This window comes from Zingiber officinale, chromosome 8B (genome assembly GCF_018446385.1).
Source record: "Zingiber officinale cultivar Zhangliang chromosome 8B, Zo_v1.1, whole genome shotgun sequence".
In the NCBI taxonomy this organism is placed as follows: domain Eukaryota; kingdom Viridiplantae; phylum Streptophyta; class Magnoliopsida; order Zingiberales; family Zingiberaceae; genus Zingiber; species Zingiber officinale.
Window position 1 is genome coordinate 65,084,793 of NC_056001.1, and position 22,152 is coordinate 65,106,944.

General features: G+C 37.1%; 1 non-coding gene across 1 annotated transcript; it reads right to left on the reverse strand.

The window, feature by feature from the left end:
• Window positions 1–21,853: 21,853 nt before the first annotated feature.
• Window positions 21,854–21,925, reverse strand: TRNAP-AGG. Its single transcript has one exon. It is a non-coding gene; the product is annotated as a tRNA-Pro (tRNA).
• Window positions 21,926–22,152: the final 227 nt, after the last annotated feature.

Genomic DNA, 22,152 nt, shown 5'->3' on the forward strand with positions numbered 1-22,152 from the left:
GTTCAACAAATTCAGATTTTTTAGAGGAATTTATTAATCTAATGGAAAAAGAATTTGAAATGAGTCTAGTAGGAAAATTAACATATTTCTTAGGATTACAAATCAAACAAACAAATGAGGGAAATTACATTTATCAACACAAATACACTAAAGAATTACTTAAAAAATTCGGAATGGAAAATACAAAAGAAATAAAAACACCTATGGCAGTAAACACAATCTTAGATAATGACCCAAATGGAAAATCAGTTGACCTAAAATATTATAGGAGTGCAATAGGTAGCCTACTATACTTAACTGCAAGCCGACCTGATATTTTATTTGCAGTTAGTATGTGTGCACGATACCAAACTTGTGCTAAGGAATCCCACTTGACACAAGTTAAAAGAATTTTTAGATATCTTAAAGGAATAATAAATGTAGGAATTTGGTATCCTAGAACCAATAATTTTGAACTAATAGGGTATTCTGACTCAGATTATGTTGGATGTAAATTAGACCGCAAGAGCACAAGTGGAGGATGCCAATTATTAGGTTCATCACTTGTTAGCTGGTTTAGTAGAAAGCAACATTGTGTTGCTCTATCTACAACTGAGTCAGAATACATAGCCATAGGTGAATGTGTTGCACAATTACTATGGATGATGCATACTCTAAAAGATTTCAACTTAAACATTACAAATGTAAAAGTATTAATTGACAATATAAGTTCAATTAACTTAACCAAGAACCCTGTGCATCATTCAAGAACCAAACATATTGAAGTTAGGCACCACTTTATCAGGGATCATGTTACTAAAGGTGATATTGAACTCAAATACATTGAGTCCAAATCAAATTTAGCTGACATTTTCACAAAACCACTCCCTGAAAGTGAGTTTAGCAACTTACGCAGAAAATTAGGAATGTGCTCAATAGACTAGGAATTTTCAATTTCAAAATTGTTTTCAAAAATCACTCTTTCAAATTATAAGTCAAATTTGTTTGTTTTCAAAACTTTCCATTTTTAGATTTTTAAAAACTGTTTTGGCCTTAGACTAGTTTTGAATCCTTAGAAAGCATGTACCCATAGGACTAGTTTTTGAGCATCTCACCAACACCTTAGGTTCACCTTGCTTGTGTTTGACAAACATAGAAAGGGGTGAGATGCATAGGCCAACTGTCTGGACTTAAGATGCTTATTTCAGTGCATCAACATAAGTCTGGACGTTAAATATAATTCAGACATTAATCAGATTAAAGTTCATCAGTCAAGTTAAACACTGACTGGTTATAATTAACTTAATCTGACTAACCAAGTGAAAGCTACTATCTTCTGATAGTCAGTTAGTAGCTAATTGGTTAAACAGCTGGTTAGAGTAAGTATCAAATTCAGGGGGAGAATAAACTCAAATTTTGTATGTTTGAAAAATGCCTTATAAAACCTAACCTATGTTTGAAAATTGATTTACAAAAAGTTAAATTTAACTAAGTATTTGAAAAATGTGAAAGTTTAATCCCACCTAATTTTCAAACCTGATTTGAAAAATTAACTATTTCCAAAATTAGCCTTAAAAATTAATTTTGGCAAAATTTTATTTCTTGAAAAGTTTAAATCGAATTTGAAAAATTTACCTTTTTGAAAATTAAATGTTACTTAAACATAAAAATTTACTCAACTTGTCTACCCCAAGTCAACTTGACCAGTTTATTAAACTTAGTGTTAAAAATTGCACTTTTATCTTTCAAATTTTGAACCAAACTTAGCTATCTTTCAAAATTTGATTACCTGTTACAGTAACTCTTCACTATGGTTATTTACCTGTATTCATTTTTTTTTATGAATGCCAAAGGGGGAGGAGGGTTAGGTGGTTAAGTTAGTTAAGCCAATTTGAAAATACAAACTAACAAACTTTACAACCACGTAAATGCATGTTGTTTTCTTGCATATGTTTTCACTAACTTAACCAGGTTGTCATTCCATCAAAAAGGGGGAGATTGTTGGTGCGGGTAGCACTAACGGTCTAACCCAGGTTTTGATGAATGACAAATAGGTTAAGTTAGTTGTGTTGTTGTCTGACACTTTGATCAAGTGTGCAGGAAAAGTCCAGCTAGGTCGACGGGCTGACCGGATAGCTGGAGAGAAGTCCAAGCGGGTCGACGGGCTGACCGGACGCTTGGCGAGAAGTCCAGCTAGGTCGACGAACTGACCGGATAGCTGGCGAGAAGTCCAAGCGGGTCGACGGGCTGACCGGACGCTTGGCGAGAAGTCCAGACGGGTCGACGGGCTGACCGGACGTCTGGTAGGTAAGCAAGGTAAGTCACTGGAAGGGAGTGACTGTGAGGACGCGTTCCCGGGAAGGGGACATTAGGCGTCGATCCGGCTTAGATCCATTTCGGATGTCTAAGTCGAGATCGTGACTAGATTCCGGTCTCGGAAAGACGGAATCTAAGTCATACTCTGTTTATCCATCTGTTGAACTTTAACTGTGCTAACAATCTGTTTTACAGGATGTATATTTGCCTCGGACTAACTTTGTTTTGCAGGAAAAGGGAGTTTTCTGGAACAAGGTGGTCCGGGCGCCCGGAAGGCGAATTTTATCCAGCCGAGTCGTCGCCACGTGGAGCATCTCGATTTGAGCAGTGTCGTCACATTCCAGGCGCCTGGAAGGGATCCAGGCGCCCGGAACAGCATATAAAAGAAGCCCCAGACAGGAGCTTCAGATCAATCATCAATCAAGTTGAGAACTCTTCTACTGCTGGTCTTGCTGCTCGACGCTCAGTGCGACGCCAACAAAGCTCCGACACTACGCTCCGTTCTTTTCCTTTTGTCGGTATTTGTTTTTCAGTTTCATTAGCATTCCCTGTACGGTTCTTTTGTAATTATTATTCCGAATTGCTAGTGATTGCCCAACGAAAGTGGTCAAGGACCACGGGCCTTCGAGTAGGAGTCGTCACAGGCTCCGAACGAAGTAAAACCATTGTGTCTATTTTACTTTTCCGCTGCGTTTAAACTCTTATTTTTTCGAATCGATATTCACCCCCCCCTCTATCGACTCTAACGGTCCTACACTAATAACTAATACAGCTCCTCCTGTATTTAATATTACAATCATGCACACACATAAATGCCCTCGACATATCCGAAGGTCCAATTACACACAATCACAATAGACCATAATAGTTGGAGCCTTCAACCATAGAGTTAATTTGTTTGCACATCCTACTATTATCCTGCCTAAAATATGTATGACATGTACATAATTAAACTAAAAATCAAACACACAGAGGTATAACCTAGCTCTGATACCAATTGTTGGTTGTTACTCAGAATACCATTCTATTTCCCCTGTACAAAAATCTGTACAAGCATAGAACTATCCTATCTATCCATGTGCTCTACTGAAGTTAAATTTGGATTACAAATGATGCTTACCATTATTAATCTAAATTTCCCTTTAGAAGTTAAACTTGGATTGGAAACGATACTTAACATTTTTACTCCAAGTTTAACCGATGTGATCTTCCTAAGTTAAACCATATTACAGAAGTTAATCAAATATTTATTTCCAAGATAGGCTTCCAGGTTAAACATGGCGAGGCACTAGGCCTTCTTGGGTATGAGATCATCCACCACTTCATAGATAAAGCCTTTCAAGAAAATCAGATATTTAACTTCTTACAGTAAACTAGGTTTAACTACAGAGACCTCAATAAAAGCACAATATCGAAACATGAAATTGAACAATAAAATCGATAAAAAAAACGATAACCTAAAACTGATAACCTCTTGTGTTTGGTTTTTCAATATCTATACAAAAAGATGAACTAGTCATGATGCGGAAACAAAAACTAGTTATACCTTTTTGTAGCTTATAGACCTCTTCATCTTCTATTGTATTCCTCTCCTTCTCTTGGACGTCGGGTGGGCGACGATCTACCAAGATGAAATCCACCCAAGGCTTCTTCCTCCTTCCAAGCTTTCGGCCACCAAAAGGATATCACAAGTAGAGGGCTTCCTTTCTCTTCTTCTTCACCTCCAAGAATCCGGCCACCAATTGGAACTCCAAGCTAGGTGCCGCCGGCCACAAGGAAAAAGAAGAAAGGAAGAAGATGATGAAGAGGGCCGACCACCAAGGAATAGAAGAGGAGAATAGAAGATGTGTTGTGTAACCATAAGGCACCATCTCCCCTTCTTTTATAATCCTTGGTGGAAGCAAAAAAGGAAAGTTTTAAAACAAAAATAAAAACTTCCTTTAATCCCTTATCATGGTCGGTCATATCATGTCCATCAAACAAGGAAAGATTTTAAACAAAAAAATTAAATCCTCTCTTTTAATATCCCTTTTGTGTCGTCGGACTAAGTCCACCTGCAAGGTTTACATGAAAATCCTTATGAGTTCCTCAAGGGGACATCATCAACCTAGATCACTAGGACACAGTTTCATTCTATAATCAATAACACCATATAAATAATATCATTTCCCAACTTATCGGTCCTCTTGATTTAATGAACTAAATCTCATCCTTTGATAAATTAAAGAAATAAGTATTAAGTATACGTGCTTGTTATTATATCATGATTAAGAGTGCACACTTCCATAATAACAGAGGTTCTGTTCTTTTTAATAGTCAGTATAAAAAGAACAACCTCAAATGGTCCTGCTCAATACACTCAGAGTGTACTAATATAATTTTATAGTCAAGATAAACTAATACTAAATTACACTACAACCATTCCAATGGTTAATTTGTCTCATTCCATCTTGGTTGTGAGCAACTATTTATAATTTATAAGAAACTGATAACATGATCTTCTGTGTGACACCACACACTATATTATCTTCAATATAAATTAAATGAACAACTACATTTAGCATAAAAATGTAGACATTTGACCAATGTGATTCTTATTTCAAAATAAATGTTTATACAAAAAGCTAGACTTTTAGTATACATTCTAACAGTTCCGGTATGAGATGTTTGGGTGATTCCTCCAACCTGGATTGTATGTGTTGGAGTATGGATTGTTTTGCCTTTGGTTGTAGCTAACTATCGCATCACACTGCTCAAGTTGGTTTATTTGTGCTTGTATTGGCCCTAGGGGCAAGTATCTTAAACATGATCCATACTTCCGCAAGTTTCGCAAACACAAACTATCGCATTTGCCATGTTGTTGTTGTTTCTCATGGCCTCAAACTTCTTGGTCAGAGCGTCTTGCTTTGCAGACATGAGAGTGATTGCATCTACGTCGAATTTTCCTGACGCTTTTATTGGATTCCCTGAGAAAGATCCACCAGATCTTTTTGATGCCCACTGATGGTGATTATGTGTCACATTCTCTATGACCTCTTCAGCTTCATTAAGGCTCTTGTTCATTAGTACTCCTCCTGTTGCAGAATCGAGGGATACCTTTGTGTGATAGTTGATTCCATTGTAAAAGGTGTGTAGAACCAACCATTTCTCAATGCCATGATGGGGGCACTGTTTTAGCATACTTTTGAATCTGTCCAGGCTTCAAATAATGATTCTGAGTCTATCTATTTAAAGCCTGCAATCAGATTCCTCATATCAGTAGTTTTGCTTGGTGGATATAATTTGTCTAGGAATTTCTGCTCACACTGCTCCCAGGATGTAATGCTATTTGCTGGAAGGGAATTTAGCTACTGCTTGGCTCTATCTTTCAGGGAGAATCCGAAGAGCAATAACCTTACTAATTCTAGAGGGACTTCGTTCACTTTCATGGTACCACAAATCTCGTAGAAAATCTCTAAGTGGTGGTTTGGATCATCGTGCGGTCCTCCTCCAAATTGATTCTGCTGAACCATGTGAATTACTGCAGGCTTGATTTCAAAATTGTTAGCTTCGATCGGCGGTCGAGTGATGCTAGACCTAACCCCTCGTGCATAAGGTGTTGCATAATCCTTCAATAATTTATCAGCCATCTCTGATGATTCTTGTGTTGCTTGAAATTCTTTCTGTAGGTTTCTTCTTCTCAAGAAAGTCCTATCGATCTCTGGATCGAACGGTAGAAGTTGTCCTGAAAGATTAGTTCTTCGCATGCAAAAATAAAATATGAAATATAGTAAAGAAAAAGAGATGAAATAATATTTCTTTTTTACGTTTTAATAAAAATGCAGAAGGTAAAGAAAAGCAAGAATAAAATTATTTATCTCTAAATGCAAAATAAAGGAAAGATAAAGGAAAAGAAAACAAAGTCTAGTCTAATCTAGTATGATTATTACTAATGTTATAGACGTAGCCCCCGGCAACGGCACCAAAAACTTGTTACTAACCGCAAGTGCACGGATTCGTCGTCAGTAATATATAAGATTGTCGAACCACAGGGACTGTTGATTAAGCACTAGAAATGTCACAAAGTAAGTTATCAAGACGGTCGAAAGTTGTCTTTAACGCTTGCAAATTAACAAGAGTGATTGAAAAGAGAAAGAGAAAGATAAGAGAATCAATCTTGGAGAGAATTGAGCTTTGGGAGGTGGATTCTAAGATTTCGGTTTCGTTGTGGTGGAACCTAATGTATCATGTTCTATCTTTTCCTAATTGTCAATCAACATACCTTCGCCGGAAGTTAAAGCTACTATCCTTAAGTACTAAACAGAGAAGACCCCTGTGAAATCCTTTTACGATTAACCCCTGTCACTAGGGTGCCTCGGTAGATCACAAGAATACAAATCTAATCGGTATCATTAGGGATAGAGATAGGGGTTTGGTTTGGTCTCTTATTTCCTTGTGGAAAAGTTGTCTCTCCTTTCAAGGGAATATCCTAGACGTCCGTGAACAGGTTACCCCTGTCACTAGGGCCCCTCGGGTATACGATCTAAGATACTCTCTTTACGAAATTAGCAATTCCTACAAATCAATTAATATGACAAGGCAACAAGCATATCAAATAGAAACGAAGCAAGAGAAATCATCCAACGAGTAAAGGTACAAACATGAGTCTTACATCAAACCCTATCCACAACTACTCCCTGATCCTAGAAAAGGATATCTACTCCATTGCAAGAGAGGAACAACCCCAAAACATAAAGTAAAGCACACTTACAACTCTTGATGTGAGAAGAAGGGGAAGAAGAGATGCTGCCGAGGTTTCCAATGTCTTGGTGATGCCTCCTTGCTCTGGAGATGGACGGAATGTCAAGAGATGGCGGTGGATGAAGCTCTAGGGTTTCCCCCGAAGGGGAGAACCCTTTCCCAAGGAGAGGGCCGAAGTCCCGAACCAAAGATCCCCCAATGAATAGGGTTCTTGACCCTTTTACAGGGTAAGGTACGGGTGCCGCACGGCCCGTGTGAGATCCACACGGCCATGCCTATCTTCTGCACTGGTTAAGTGGCACGACCGTGCGAGTTGACACGGCCATGCCTATCTTCTGCACTAGTTAAGTGGCACGGCCATGCGATTTGACACGACCATGCCTATCTTCTGCACTGGTTAAGTGGCACGGCCGTTTGAGTTGACACGACCATGCCTATCTTCTGTACTGGCTAAGTGGCACGACCGTGTAGAATTGACACGGCCGTGTATCAAGGTCGTGCCTCTACTTGTAAGCCATTTTAGTGCCTCTTAACGTGGTAATCTTGAGTTTGGGTCTTCGTAAAAGTTGTAGATCTTGAAGTTAGCTACAATTTGATATAAATAACAGCCCAAAACTCAAACGGACCACAAAGTTATGCCTGTTTTACTCTTGGTGTGCAGTGTAGGATTTGACACGGCCGTGTGCCAAGGCCGTGTCTCATAGAAACGAACTTTAGACCTTCAAGACTTGGTTTTATCCGGTTAAAGTCTTCATAAGAGTTGTATATCTTGAAGTTATCTACATTTTGATATCTTGAATGACTAATAACTCCAATTGACAAGAAAGTTATGGTCATTTAACTTTTGGTCTGCAGTGCTGGAAATCCCATACGGCCCAGACACCTTGGAAGCTCTAGACTCATTTAAGCTCCGTTTTTACTCCAAATCACGTCCTATCAATCAAAACAAGCAAAGAGTAGATCTCCGAATAAAATATAATGGAAGTATGATATTATAATGAAATAAGATGCAATAAGCATAGATTATGCTAATGAAATATAAGTAGATGTGCATTAAAGCATGCATAAAAGTGTATATAATCTACGCACATCATTTGGCTGCAACTAAGATTTCTATAAAACAAATCAATATATAACACGCATAAACACATGATCAAAAAATAAAAAAAATGCATAAACATAGCCAAACCGGATCATTGTTGATAAAAAAAAATCCTGCAAGAATACTAAAGAGATTAACATAGTGATGACATAATATAAGTAACATTTTTATCAAACATTTACACCAGCAAAAGGTGAATCTTAAGGTTTAGATCTACAATAGCTATGAAAATTGACGGTCGGGAATGTCCAAAAAAAAAAACAAATGATCAACCAAAAACATGAGGTGTTTTTCTTTCAAATCACCTAATCAAAAAAATGGCTGCCAAGAATCTCGAATGGCTGCGGCGGTGGAGGGGCTACGTCATTTTTTTTTGGAGAGTTGCGTTCGTCCGCGACGAGTGGAAGCTCTGTGACGAGAGAATGAGGATATGAAAATTACTGTAGATTTTGACGGTCCAACTTCTCTAGTAATTACCACTTGAAAAAACCCAACCATGGTTGGGTTTTGATGGAGCTCTTAATTAATGATAAAGTATAGTTGCGGGATTTGTAATTTCTAATGTAAGGAGATATATGATTTGTAAGATAGGGTGCATAAGAAAATTGTAGGGATGTTTTTTCATCGTAGAGAGAATAATAATTTTTTTTATTTTTGATATGATAGTTATGCAACACATTAGGAGCTAAAAAAAAATCTGATTTAAAGATTTAACTAATAGAGATGCTCCAACAATTGAAGATGCGAGAAGGCATATTCCCAATTAATTAACTAAAAAAGATTGTTAATTGAGAACATTAATTTGAAGATATCTTCAATGGTCAGAACTCTAAATAAGATGTATAACTAAGGGATATTAGATTTCTAGGTCGTCGTGAATACTTCTCGATTTATCCTGACAACAAATGAACTTTTATAGGACTAGACCGATCACCTCAAGTTTAGTATTATCTAGTTCAACATTTTCTAAATGAGTTTTGTTGTGATTCCTAATATACCATCTCAAAAGCATAAAAAAAATAGTATTCTCTCCATTATCAAAAAAAACAAAAAAAAAAAAAAAAATCTCTCATACACTATCAAATTACACATTTTTTATTTATTATTTTTTTCATTCATTCCAATTTTGAGAGAGAAAAATAGCTTCTTAAACTAAAAACCTCAAACTCCTATGTTCAATTTTTCTTTTTTTTTTCAAAATTTTAATTTTACAAACCTCTCATAAATTTTACATTAAATTTTCCTTATTAAATTAGTAATAATAGGTAGGTTAATTGAATTAATTAAATGATAGCTGGGATCCAAAAGTGACGCCAATTTATTAATAGAATGACAGCTGAAGTATTGAAAGATAATTATTTTTCCTTTTTAAATAAATAAATAGCGCGAAAAGGAAACTAAATTCAATCCGTTCAAAACAAAATAAGGTTGGACTTTAATTAATTTTCTATTAATTAAATGCGGCCAGTTATATTAGGTTTCATATTAATTGTCAAGCATGAACAAAGAAATCACGTACTCAGATTAATAAATTTTAGAAGACATGCATTTTTATAAAAACTGTTAAACGCATTTTAAAAGTCATCCTTTAGCAAACCTTAGACACCTAGATAAAATACGATAAAATAAAAGTATTGTAGTCGAGAAAAGGAGTTATATATATACCCTGTCACATAAACTTAATTTCATCCCCGGCTCATCTAGAAAACTTGAACATTCTGCAGCACCAAAAGCTTGTTCTTTGTAACATCGATCTTTTAGTTATATCTCACATTTGTTGCTGAATTCTGCGTCGACCAACAGTAGCAATACTCTTGATTATAATCTTCAAAAATATAATGATAGTTGAAGTGATAAAGACGAGCAAAGTGAGAAGGCAAGGGTTTGCTTTACCTTAATATAGACGCCTCGCATATGAGCAAAATCCAGATTCTAGTGTGGAACATGTGCATCAATCTGGTACACGTTAAATGGAAGGCGAGAAATTAAAGCCATTCAATTTGTCGGTAGCATTTGAAAGCTAAGAAAAGACCAACTAAGGAGCAAGATCGTAGAAAAGACCAGCTTTTCTAAAACTGCCTTACGTAGCTCAAACGTTTCCATCTGTTATCAAAAAGGAAAATAATAACAATGAAATCGATCACATTAGAAAGAAATTCAACAAGGAACCTATTTGCTGGCTTGGATCACGCTCGCAACTTATAAATATGGTCTATTCAAGTACAAATATTTCTGACCTACACAAGATCGAGTCACTGTGCGAACAAGTTCAGTAGGCAGTGACAGGAACAGCAATTGCTAGGTTTATTGTAAATATGCTTCCTTTTGTTTAAAACTCATTACAAGGTTCGACATAATCAAATTATTTCCAGATCATTTTAAGCATATAATTGGTTCCAAGAAAAAGAAATATAGAGGTCAAATGTCTCACATCTCAGTAACATGATGATAGTGTGACATGAAAAAGCAGAAAAACTAATAGAAAGCGAAAGAACTGAAATTTTTTTCCCCTGAGCAATGTTGATTGTAAAAAAGTTGAAATTGAGAACCAAATACCAAGAAAAGAACGATCCTAGCAATATCTGTTGTAAGGAAGTTGAAATACAGAACCTAACATCAACAAGAAAAAAAAAGTGAGCTTGGCAATGTCTATTGTAAACAAGTTGAAATACAAAAACCAATATCAAGAAAAAAGTGTGGAACAGATGCGCAAGGGGAAGCACAATCTAATCCAAAATATGACACTTTCAGTATCCCCATGATACATGATCAAACCTAAGATGACCTTAAACTGATGAGGAAATGAGGCGACTCTTATTTAATTTGTCTTGCATGCCCGCTCAATCCTAGTGTTGCCAAAAGTGAATGAGAAAGTGAGTTACTTTAATGCTAATTTGAGTGGTATAAGAAATAGTATTATTCAGATTAGAATTCTAATAAAGCTTCGGCCGTTTTTGTAGAGTAGGCACGTCATCGAACTACGGTAACTCTTCTTCTTTTTCTTCTTCTTCTCCTTCGTGTTTGTTCTCTTTTTGTGCGTCTTTGTCTTGTTGCTCCGCTCGATCTCTTTTATTTCTTCCTCTTCTTCCGCATGTTAGAGGTTGAGAGGTGTTGTTGCCCCCTTCTTTGCGCAACAATTGGTATCAGAGCTACAGGTTTTGACGAATTTCTTCAATATGTCGGGGACAACTTCTGCGAAGTTTGATATGATGAAGTTTGACAGAACCGGAAACTTTGGATTATAGCAGAGAAGGGTTAAGGAATTGTTGGTGCAACAAGGCATGGTGAAGGCGCTAGGAGAAAGAAAACCAGAAAGCATGGAGAGATCAGATTGGGAAGAACTTCAAGAGAAGACAGTAGCAACAATCAGGCTTTGTCTTACAGATGACGTGATGTACCATGTCATGGACAACGAGTCACCGGTGGCAATTTGGCAAAAGCTGGAAAGCCGGTACATGTCAAAGTCATTAACAAACAAGCTATATCTTAAGCAGAAATTCTTTGGGATGAAGATGACAGAAAGAACCGATCTGAGCCAACACATCGACATATTCAACCAAATTGTAAGTGATCTGAAGTGGGTTGATATGAAGATCGAAGACGAGGACAAGGCGCTGATGTTGTTGAATTCTCTACTTTCATATCCTACGTACAAGAATTTGGTTACTACTTTAATGTGGGGTAAGGAAACTCTTAAATTGGAGGAGATCACAGGTGCGTTGCTAGGTTTTCACCAAAGGAAGAAAACAAGTGATGAAGTTTTTCAGGGAGAAGAACTTGTGGTAAATAGCAACCAAGAGCATGGTAGGAGTAAATTTCGACATGGATCGGGTAACAACAACAAGGCTTGTTCTAAATCGAGAAGGAAGAAGGTGATCACGTGCTACAAATGTGGAGGAAAAGGTCATATCAAGAGAGATTGTCCAGATATAAAAAAATATGTTGCAGAGAATAAAGGTAATTCGACAAAGTCTGCAAACATAGTTGAAGAAGAAAATTCAGAGAGCGGTGATGGAGATATGCTATCAGTTATGTCAAGTTCAGAGCAACTGACTGATGCATGGATCTTAAACTTTGCATGTTCATATCACATGACTCCAAACAATGAGTGGTTTGACACCTATAGGGCAGTGGATTCTGGTTCAGTGTTGATGGAAAATGATGCGTCATGCAAAGTTATCGGCATAGGGAACGTCAGAATCAAGATGTTTGATGGTGTGATCAGAACTTTGTGTGATGTCAGATATATACTAGAGCTAAGGAAGAACTTGATCTCACTAGGCACACTGGATGGTATTGGTTGCAATTACAAATTAGTGAGCTGGGTGATGAAGGTCAGCAAGGGAGCTCTAATGGTAATGAAAGGACAAAAGGTAACAGGAAACATCTACAAGTTAATAGGGACTACAGTTGTAGGTGGAGCCGTCTCAGTGGAGTCTGAATCAGACAGTACTGTCTTGTGGCATATGCAGCTAGGGCATATGGGTGAACGTGGGATGCTAGAACTTCACAAGAGAGATTTGTTGAAGGGTGTCAAGACGTGTAAGCTTGAATTCTGCAAATTCTGTGATCTTGGGAAACAGAGCAAAGTGCAATTCAAGATGGCAACAAAAAGGACGAAAGGGATTCTGGACTACGTACATACTGATATCTGGGGACCAACCAGTGTAGCATCATATGGAGGGAACTTGTATTTTTTAAGTTTTACTGATGATTTCTCACGAAAAGTCTGGGTATACTTTATATGTCATAAGTCGAAAACTTTTACAAAGTTTAAACTGAGGAAAACTGAAGTGGAGAATCATACCTGAAGAAAGATCAAATGTCTTAGGTCAGATAATGGGACTGAGTACATGGATTCAAAGTTTCAGGAATTTTGTGAGCAGCATGGGATAATGAGGCATTTCTTGATTCGCAGGATACCTTATCAGAACGGGGTAGCGGAAAGGTTGAACAGGACAATCATTAAGAAGGCAAGATGTCTTAAACTGAATGCAGGTCTTGCAAAGAATTTCTGGATGGAAGTGGTTAACATGACATGTTATCTCATTAATAGATAACTAAGGGCAGCACTAGAAGGCAGAGTATCAAAGGAAGTATGGACAGGGAATCAAGTAGATTACTTTCATCTTCGAGTTTTTGGATGTCCAGCTTATATGCACATATCTAGTGAGGAAAGATCAAAGCTGGATACGAAGTCAAAGCAGTGCATTTTTCTGGGGTATCAGAAAGGAGTTAAAGGCTTCAACCTTTGGGATCCTAAGGCAAACGAGGTGATGATCAACAAAGATATGATGTTTGACGAGAAAGCTATGTTACAACATACTTAGGAAGAAGGAAAGGAAACACCACAGAGAAACATGGAGAAAGATATTGTGCAGGTGGAGCTAGAGACTCATGACTCTGATGATTCTAGCTCAGAGCACATGAAGCATCGCACTATAGCTAGTGGTAGAACGAGACGAGTCGTAAAACCATCCACTAGATACGAATTCGAAGACTTGGTATCTTATGCGCTTATCACTAGTAGCGAAGACCCTACATCTTTTCAGGAGGTGATACACAATTCTGAGAAGGACAGATGGACAGGTGCTATGGCTGAGGAGATGGAGTCGTTGCATAAAAACCAAAACATGTGATCTAGTGGAACTTCCTGATGGAGAGAAAGCTATGAGATGCAAGTGGATATTCAAGAAGAAAGAAGTAATGTCAGAAGGAGAAGAAGTGAAGTTCAAGACTCGGTTAGTAGCAAAGGGGTATTCACAGAGAAAGGTGATTGACTATGAACAAATTTTCTCTCCGGTGGTAAGACATACGTTATATTAGAGCGGTGTTGGTTTTAGTGGCACATCACGATTTGTAGCTTGAGCAAATAGATGTGAATACGGCATTTCTTCATGAAAATTTGGAAGAGCAAATTTTTATGTCACAACCCGAGGGATTTAGTCAGGTTGGGCAAGAGTGGTTGATTTACAAGTTGAAGAAATCGCTCTATGGATTGAAACAATCTCCTAGGTAATGGTACAAACGTTTTGATTCATACGTGATTCAAAACGGATATAAGAGATGTGAGTATGACTGCTACATATATATGAAGAGCCTTGAAGATGAATCACTGATTGTCTTACTACTATACGTAGATGACATGCTTATTGTTGCGAAGAAGATGAAAGAGGTTGACAAATTGAAGAGACTACTGAGCAAGGAATTTGACATGAAAGATTTGGGAGAGGCCAAGAAGATTCTTGGGATGGAGATTCGCGGCGATAGAGCTGCAAGGAGATTATGGTTGTCTCAACGTAGCTATGTGGAGAAGGTACTGGATAAGTTCAACATGAAGAATGCAAAGTCGGTAAACACACCCCTGGCGCATCACTTCAAGTTATCTAGTACACAGTGTCCAAATATGGATGACGAGATCCAAGAGATGGCAAAGGTTCATTATGCCAGTGCAATTGGTTGTCTGTTGTATACCATGGTTTGCACAAGACCAGATTTGGCGGAAGCTGTTAGTATGGTGAGCAAGTTTCTCTCAAATCCTGGTCGACCATATTGGGATGTAGTGAAATAGATTTTCAAATACTTGAGAAATATAACTGATTATGACATCATGTTCGGTAGACAATTGGAAGATCCTTTAGTTGCTAGGTACATATATGCAGACTATGCATGAGATTTAGATAACAAAAGCTTTACTACAAGATACGTGTTCACTGTGGCAGGAGGACCTATTTGTTGAAAATCTATGATACAATCTATTATTGCTTTGTCTACTACGAGTCCGAGTACATGGCAGTAGCTGAAGCAGTGAAGGAAGTTTTATGACTTACAAGGTTGGTCAGAGAACTGGGTGTTCAGCAAGGTAGAGTCAAGTTGTTATGCGATAGCCAGAGTGTTATCTATTTAGCGAAGAATCAAGTGTATCATGCGAGAACCAAACACATTAATGTAAGATTTCACAAGATCAGAGAGTTGATTGCTTCCGGAGAAATTCAACTTGAGAAGGTTCACACTACAGACAATGCTGCAGACATGCTGACAAAGCCCATGACCACATAGAAGTTCGAGCATTGCTTGAACTTAATATATATATCTAAATGCTAGAGGAAGGAAGTCCATATCTAGAGATCCAGGTGGAGCTTTATTTAGATACTCGTGTTCTTCGAAGGGGTGAATGTTCGCCAAGGTGGAGATTGTTGACGAGTGACTCATATTTGGATGAAAGTTAATATGAGGGATGTTATGGATGAAAAATCTGTTAAGATTTTTTGTAATAAAATTCTGTTAAGATTTTATATAATAGAATTTTGTTATGATCTTTCATAACAAAATTTTGTTACGATTTTACCGGGTCTAAGGTTTAACATTATTTATAGAGATCATTATAAACCTATTGTACAACAACAATCACAAGAATCATGTAATATGATTCTTTTGTGTTGAGAGAATTCTAATAAAGCTTCGGTTGTTTTTGTGGAATAGGCATGTCGCTGAACCACGATAACTCTTCTTCTTTTTCTTCTTCTTCTCCTTCTTTGTATTTGCTCTTCTTTTGTGTGTTTTTGTCTTGTTGCTCCGCGCGATCTCTTTTCTCTCTTCCTCTTCTTCCGCGTGTTAGAGATTGAGAGGTGTTGTTGCCCCCTTCTTTGTGCAACAAAGGCGATGCGGTATGCGTCGAAGAGTGCTATGGGCAGGTGATCCTGGCGAGCCCCGGTGACGACGCACTACAAGAAAAAAGCCTTACAACAACACTCAAACGACAACGGTTTTATACCAAACCGTTGTCTTTTTGCCTTTTAACAACGGTTTTAACAAAAACCGTTGTCTTTTAGCAATTTTTTTGACCTACGACAACGGTTTTTAAAACCCGTTGTCTATTTATGTTTTTTTAAGACTACGACAACGGTTTTTAAATGCTACAACAACAGTTTTTGAAAACTGTTGTCTATGTGCGCTTTTTTTTTGGGATTACGACAACAGTTTTTAAAAGCCGTTGTCGATTAAGTGATGTTGAATACTGGTGTTTTTTTTCCTTCGCCGTATTTTCCCCTTTGCCAATTTTTGCCCCGCTTTTTTTCTTTCCCTCTCCCCGAAAGTTTTTTGCCGCCGCATTCCACCCATTTATCTTCTCAATCCGTCCCTCTTTTCTCTTTTCTCACAATCTCTCGCTCACCGGAGCCGCGCAGGAGCAGCAGCAGTCCACGAGTCCATTAAGGACGCCCTCACCGGCAAGACCTCCGACATGAAATCCACTAACAGTAAGTGTCCTCTACTTCTTCCTCCTGCATCTTCTCGTCGAAAACCCTAGATGCTCCACTGCCTTCCATCCTAGATGGGCCTCAGGTTCGCTTCTGCCATATGCGTCGCTGCCGCCTCAACTAAAAGGCCTCTCTATCGTGCACTCTTCAACATGCGACTCAGTGATCAAACACAAACCCTAATGAAAACGAACCTGCGATGGAGGAAGAGATCTCTGCTTCTCTTGGACAAACTTCTTCTCCGCGTACTAGCCACTGTCACTGACACCCTTCGCCTCCCCGCCTCCCTCATTTTCAAATCATTTGAGGGGTTTTGTTCCTTACATATTTTTTATGCTTGTTTCTGCCCAAATAGAGTCCTTTTTGTGACCTATTTCTGCATAAATTTTTAGTCACAAAATCTTCAATTTTTTGACTGATTTCAGGTCGATTCTTAGGGCTTCCAGTCGTGAGATGTTGGTGTTCAAGCTTAGTAGAGTTTTGTATCTACTCATCCCTTTTTCAATGATTTCCAGCATCAATTTGGATTTTTCTGGTGAGTATAGCCTCCTGCTCTATTCCAGCTTTCGGTATATCAAGTTTAAAGATTTTTAAGAGCTCGATTTCAACCTCTAGTGTGAAATTGCAGATGGGTTTCGTGAGGTATACAGGCTGCCAAAATGGGAATTTTACCTACTTCGATTTAAATCTATTCACTGCAATGATTTAGCTCATGATCAAAGTAAACTTAAAGGATTAATCCAGAGCCTATGGGAACTTTCTGAATTCATTTTATTTAAGGTATTCTTTCCTTTAATGGTCATCCCTTTAGTTTTCTTTGTATCAGTATATTGTTATGTTACATATCTTTTTTTGTGGGAATACTGAAGCTAGTTACATGATTATCTGTCATAATTGCAAATAAAAATAAATTTTTATGTTTGGGGTGTTTTCTGTTGTCAGTCTTATTATTGGGGTACTTTCTGAATTATTTTTAGAGTTCAACAATGTGGAAGGAAAATGCATTTGGTAAATATATATACAACACGACAGAATATGTTGCTTGTTCTTGTGTTGGATTTATTATTAATTATGTTTTTTTTCATGGTGTTAAAATATATTCTAGTTTGCATTTTACTGCTTCACATCAACATATATATCTATATATATATTGACTTAAATTTTCTTGCAGCATCATTCTATCAGAAGACTGAAGCAAGGCAATCCCACTTATAACACTAACCCACTTATGCAGTCTAAATTACCAGAAGACAGGGAATCATGGTGTTGGAAAGGAGATAGAAAAGATTAAAAAATAGCATTTATAAATAGTGTGGTTGAGATGACTCCTTTTATATCTTTGACTACAACTTTTTTTTTTGTTTTCTATTTTTTTTTCCTTTCCCATAGATTCATCATTTGGAAATTCATGCGGTTGAGAGGATATTAACTATTGTCTGAATGAGAAGTCTGAGAAAACAAAAAGTGGACACAAACAAATGAAGCTCTTGCTAATATGGGTTCTTAGGTGGCAGCAAGCTGATATGACTATCATTGTTTTTCCAGAAAAAATTGATATTCATTCTATCCATTTTAGTCATAACATAAGTTACTTTAGCAATCATATATTTCCTATAGGTCCTCCCACCTCCAAATGTGACAGGTGCTCTTCACATAGGTCATGGTCTTACTGCTGCTATACAGGTGACTTTTATATTACGTTTTCCTTGTTACTTTCTATCTCGTGTTACGTTTTCCTTGTTGTTTTATTTGGCATTTATATGGCTTGTTGTGCAATCTTAGGATACAATTATTCGTTGGCGGAGAATGTCTGGCTATAATGTCCTATGGGTGATAGGAATGGACCTTGCTGGTATAGCAATCCAGGTAGTAGTTCTTTTCATAATGCTCATGAACTATATCTAGGCTTGATTTTGTTCCATCTTGTTTACTCTGTAGGGCATGACTTTTTAGTTATGCAACATAAAAAATGATGAGTGAGGTGTCAATGCATCAATGCAATTGATAGCAGAGTGCACATGTTTTTAGTTAAAACAGTAGGGCTTTGCAAGTTGTTTGTCAACTTTTAAGTTTGAGCAAAACCACCATTGGGTTCATTCTTAAGCTGTATGTAGTATGCTGAAACTGATTTTGATGACCACAATATCTTTTAGTAGTGTTGCTATTTGCCTGATCAGATCTTAAATTCTTTCTTATTTGCCATCATTTTCTATTATATTGGCTTCTGTGACAGTGATTTATAACCAAAGTTAGCTCCACGGAGCAGCCTGGTATGCTTCTTTTTTTTGTGTTTTTGTTTTCATTCCTTCTGAAGAGGATTGTGGCCAGCCTTCAAAATTTCAGTGACTAGAAGTTTTAATTTGGACACTTCAGGTTGCATGGTGTCTGCAACGAGAATCCATTGGCATCTTGGATTGGAAGACTTGGTCTACCAATTTATCGAACTTCTGGTGACAATTCTGTCTTGTATGATCATGACTTGGAGAGGTAATGGTTAACTGAATAACTCACAGATATCACTGATCATGGAGACTATAATCTTATGGAGACAAATTTACTTCTATTTTTCAGCTACGCACTCTTTGATGGTGATGGACATCGAGTGCCTCAAGATCTAGTGGAAAAAGTTGGTAAGGTGTTTGAAACCATTCTGGAAGAGGCAAGTTCTTTATTAACCTTATATCTGCAGTGCTGATAACTTGAAAATATTTCTCTTGTGAAATGACTGTTCAACGTTTACAGGCTAACAAACTCAGGTATGAAACAAATGAAGACATGTCTATAGCACAGGCTATTAAGCTAGTCATGGAGAGGCATTCAATATGATGCATTATTAATGAATTAAGTCTACTTTATGAGATTTCAGATTTTTTTATTATTCATAGGCATTTAGTTTAGATCAAGTGACATTTCTTTATCTTCTTCTTACAGGTGGAGTTTGAAGGATTAGGAGAATTAAGAAGCAAGGATGAAGAAGATGAAGGATTAGGAGAATTAAGAAGCAAGGATGAAGAAGATGAAGGCATTTAGTTTATCTTCTTTCTTTATCTACTTGGTCCACTTCGATCCAAGTACGATGCAAACATGGCAAGGATGAAGAAGATGAAGGATTAGGAGAATTAAGAAGCAGTGTTTTGTTACTCTTCTAGTGTTGTACATGGTAAAAGTAGTTCAAATGATCCAACTCTTCAAAACTGGATATCAAGATTAGGATGTTGTGTTACTCTTCTAGGATTAGGATGTTGTGTTGTTCTACCTTTATTTTAATAGTGTCGTTGTCATTTTGTTGGATGCTTTTGAAATTTCTTCGGAATACTGTAAATATTATTTTTGAATGTTAGAAAATTATATGTTAAATTTTATTTACAAATTTAGTATTTTGAATGATTTATAATACTAGAAAATTGTATAATAAATTTTAATATTTTTTTTATTTTTTATCAAAAAAAGACAACAGTTTTTCACTGTTGTCGTAAATAGTTTAAAACTGTTGTTGAAGACCCTGTTATTAAAGGTAGACGCTCAAAGACAACGGTGAAAAATTGTTGTCTTTGAAGGAAAAGACAACAGTTTTTCACCGTTGTAAAAATTGATGTCTTTGTCTTCAAAGACAACGGTTAAAAACTGTTGTCTTTGAGTACCCCCTTTAACAACACAGCCTTTAACAACAGTCCGAAAGGGGCTACGACAACGGTGAAAAACCGTTGTTGTAAGGCTTTTTTCTTGTAGTGGCGAGGTGTTGTCTATGTACGGAAAGCTGGTGTGGGAAACGCACAGGGACGAGGAGAGGGCAGAAGCCTACTTCGAGCTCGTCGTCAAATTATCGCCGGACTACTGGTAATTATAAGCTTCATTTCGTAAATTCTTGATTGTGACATGATCCATAATCCAGAGGTACGTGTTTACATCTACGTGCTGGGTTCTTACGCGCAGTTCCTATGGGACGCCGTTGAGGAGGACGAAGAAGAGGCGCTGCCGGTGGCGAGAACGGAGGCATCCTCACCATCGGTGGAAGTATTTTGATGGAGAATGTACAAAAGCAATAGTAATATTGTCATCATAATTCTAAGTATGACTTATTAGATACGAGAAGCAGAACGATGAGGAAAGAGATCATCAGCAGAGGATGCTGATGACAAATGTTAATTTTCTTGATCATTGCTTTAGCATTCGGAGGATGATGGCAGAGAGCTGCAGCTAGCTATTGTCTTTTTACTTATTGAATTCTTCTTCATCTTATCGTCATGATTCTAATTTCTAAGCATAACTTATTGGAGACAAGAAGCAACAAGATAAGGAAAGAGACCAACAGCAGTGGACGCAGATGACAAATGCTGATGTTCTTGATTTTTCCTATTGGATTCTTCTTCATCTTCTTAATATTTTCTTGGATTCTTCTCCATCTATGAGTGTAGAACTGTAAGCGAAGAGAATTGTTACCATGCTGTCTAAATATTTCAAGTTTACAAACTATTGTGGCTAATTAATTTTGCTTCTGTTCCCAGCTTGAGAAACTTGTAAAGTTGTGGAAGATTTCGTGCCAGTTCGGATCATCATCTTGCTTTTGGTATCAGTAGATGAGTTAATCTTGTACGGCATGTCAAAAGAGAAGTTGGAAAGTTAGAGCAGTCGAAAAAAATTCTCAAACTTCTCGTGTTGTTCTAGTACATGAGCAGCTTGAGCTCGAGCAAGTCATCAATACACACGAGTCTACAGTGCAGCTCTCTGATCAGCTACCTCATGAAAAGAAAAAGTTATTGCCTCAGACCTGCCATGAGAAAGAAATTAATCACGCATTGTGAATGAACTCTCAACTAATTTGTCAGTTGCAAGTCAAACGGCAACTGAGGATTTAATTCAATCCTGAGGATGGACGTGGACAGTCAAGCGACAAATCAGAAGCAAGGGGAAGTATCTAGGGACAAAAGTAAAATGAGAGGGCAAGTCTAGTTTCAATTCATGCCCCATATATGAATATGGGATATCAAATGTGTTGTTGAACTGTGGGGGTTTTCTAGACTACAATGCGGAGTGTTGCTCATTGATGGTTCTCTATCCTTCGGTGGGATGACTCCTAATACCCATTTGATAATAATTAGATTTTTTAAAAAAAAAGAAACATATAAACATAAAATCCTAAACAGACTTGATTGTTATAGTAAAAGAAACATGAAAAATGCTTATAGATTCTCATGGAGATATGTTTCAAGATTAGTGCATGAACAAAAAATACCTTCTTCATGGGATCAAGTGGAAGTGTGAGGGCTGCACAATAATCCCATCTTCTGTTTTTTTTTCTTAAATTATGAAAATTTTTGTTTTCCAGCCATATTGAAAACTAAAGAGAATTTTGAGGTTATGATTAATATTATTCTTCCATGTAGAAACAGCATAAGAGATCAATAGTTTTACTAATTTTCTAGATAAAAATTATAAATAAAAGATAAAAATTAAAATAGGGGCATTCCGAGAATTGAACTCGGGACCTCTCGCACCCTAAGCGAGAATCATACCACTAGACCAAATGCCCACATTGATTCAAGATTATTTTTTTTAACTAAACATTCTAAATTATATATATTTTTTTGTTTTGCATTGGCTCTATGCATTTTGTTCACGAACACAAAATAACCAAGAGGAGAAAGAATAAAATAGCAATTGAAAGTGAGTGAAATTGAGAAGAATAAAAAAAAATAACTATTTTTATTTTATGGCTGATTGGTAGGAATATTATATAATAAATAAATATGAACTAGT